Consider the following 2,704-nt stretch of genomic DNA (forward strand, 5'->3'; position numbering starts at 1 on the left):
GGGAACCGGTCCGTATGTGGGATCCGAACCCTCGGGCAGGAGCGCCGCCGCGCTTCCCAAGCGGCGCACTATCCAGTGCGCCACCGGGCCAGCCCAAAATAGTATTTCTTTTATAAAATTGGCAGGACAGGAAATGGTAGGGTTTTTTTTTTTTTTTTTTTAATATCCTTCTTAGCAAAATTAAAAATTGAAATCCTTTCTATGGCAGTTGCCCTTCCCCCACTTTCTGGTTTAATTTTAAAGAGCTGTGAAATCCAATATTTTCGAGAACCACAGTACAAGTATACTTGGGAAAGGTTAATGCATACTGTGTAGGACAGCTGCAGCCATTTTGCTTAAAAGATTCTGTAGTTTTGGGCCAGGAGAGGGTCACATGAAGAATGGAAAAAGAGTGAGCCATGCATATTATCATGGGGAAAATTCCATTGGACTTAGTGACCCACTGGACACAGGGGAAGTCAAGAGTGACTCCCAAGGTCTCACCTCCTGCTCAAGCATCTTGTCTTTGGGCCTTTTCCTTAGTTACTTCCCTATGACATGTGCCCTCCCTCCACTGGCCCTTGTATACCTTGCGACTGAGAAGGCTCTTTCCCTCTCCCTTACCTGCTCCTACCTCTTTGGTTATTTCATCTCTACATGTGGATTGTTACAAATATTACTGCTCCATGAACCCTTTCTTGTCTCCCAAGTGAGGTTTATGTCCCCCTGTTGTGCAATCCCAGAGCATTGTGAGCACTATTTTAGAGCACTTATGACTGTAATGATACATTTGTTTATAAGATTGGTTATTTGCATCCCCTTATTAATAAGGGCAAGGACCATGTTTGCGTTTATTTACTGTTTGTTTCCAGTGCTTAATACAATGCCAGGTGCATAGCACCATACCAATGAGTAGCTGTCTAACAAATAAATGAGTGTGGCTGACCTGTTAGCTCAGTTGTTTAGAGCTCAGCCTTGTAACACCAAGGTCATGGGTTTGGATCCCCATACTGGCAGCTGCCAAAAACAAAAAAAAATACCAAACAAAACTGAATGTATCCATCAGGTCTGATGCTTTGTATGAACTTTTATAGTCACTTAGAAATCTTTAGGTGAGGATGAACTGACATGCAAATGGAAGGGGTATAGGTCAGAGAATTAACAGCCTTTGTGCTTGTTGTCTTGAGAGATCCCTCTTCACTTGGAGAGAGATTCTTCTTGAGTGTCCTGGTCCTCAAGTCTGTTTTCATTAAGGAAGACACTTCTTCACATATTCCCTTTCCCCTTAAAAACCCTGAAGTGTACACTATCATCACCCCCATTTTTACAGGTGAGAAACTGAGTCCTTGTGAGGTTACGGAACATGCCCAGGGCCATGAGGTAGCAAATGGCAGGGCTGACAATTAAACCCATACTTTTTCCTTGCAGACAGTCTATAATAATTGCCATAATAAAGGTTCACACCAATGGATTGCTTAAATGTGTAATGCACAGAGTAATTAATAGAAAATTATAATTTATTTGGTTATCTTGACCATCACGTCCGCTTACGTCTCCACTTCAGAGGTTGGGTTTGTCCAGGGAGCATAAAATGCAATCTCTTTTACAACTGCATCTACTACAAATAACTAAGAAATATCAATGGCTTGTGGTAGCCTCAGAACAAAGATTTTTATTTTGATTCGCTTTTTAAAAATTGAGATATAATTCATATACCTTTTAAAGTGTACAATTCAGTGGTTTTTAGAGTATTCACAGATTTGTACAACCATCATCACTATATAATTTGAGAACATTTTCATATTTTCATTCATTTTTGAAGGCTCTTTTAAGTGCAAGAGAACTAGGTTTGTGCAATTGAGAACTCCAGGAAAGATCTAGAGATCTCAAATAAAACTGTTGTCAGTAAATGTAGTGCTGCTACTGTAGTCTTAAAAAGGGAACTACACTGCAAGTAATAAGGGTATGATATAAAAATTAAAAATAGAACTACCTTTTGATCCAGCAATTCCACTACTGGGTATATACCCAGAGGAAGTGAAATCAGTATGCCAAAGAGATATCTGCACTCCCATGTTTATTGCAGCACAATTTGCAATAGCCAAGATATGAAATCAACCTAAGTGTCCAGCAGTGGATGAATGGATTAAAAAAATACATATGGTATATATACACAATGGAATACTATTCAGCTATTAATAAAAGAAATGAAATCCTGTCGTTTGTGGCAACCTGGACAGACTTGAGGACATCAAGTGAAGTAAGCCAGGCACAGAAAGACCATATTACCTCACTCATATGTGGAATCAAAAAGAAAAAAAAAAAAAGTTGCTATTATAGAGGAACAATGGTTACCAGAGACTGGGGGTGGGGGAGGGGGAGAAACAGGGACAGGTTGGCCAGTGAGTACAAAATTCAATTAGGAGGACTAAGTTCTGATGTTCTATTGCATAGTAGAGTGACTATGGTTCACAGCTAAGTTTTGAATATTACATAATAGCTAGAGGAGAGGCTTTTGAATGTTTTCACCACAAAGAAATGATAAATGCACGAGGTGACTGATATGTTAACTCTCCTAACCCAATTATTATTCAACATATATATATCGAATTAGATTGTATCACATAAGTGTGTATAATAATAAAACTGTGTCAGTTACAATTTAAAAAAAAAGGAATATGTCATAGAGGTACCAATGTGTCAATGGCCAGGCCCCAGGCCCCAA

This window comes from Galeopterus variegatus, unplaced genomic scaffold, assembly GCF_000696425.1.
Source record: "Galeopterus variegatus unplaced genomic scaffold, G_variegatus-3.0.2 Scaffold2623, whole genome shotgun sequence".
Lineage (NCBI taxonomy): Eukaryota > Metazoa > Chordata > Mammalia > Dermoptera > Cynocephalidae > Galeopterus > Galeopterus variegatus.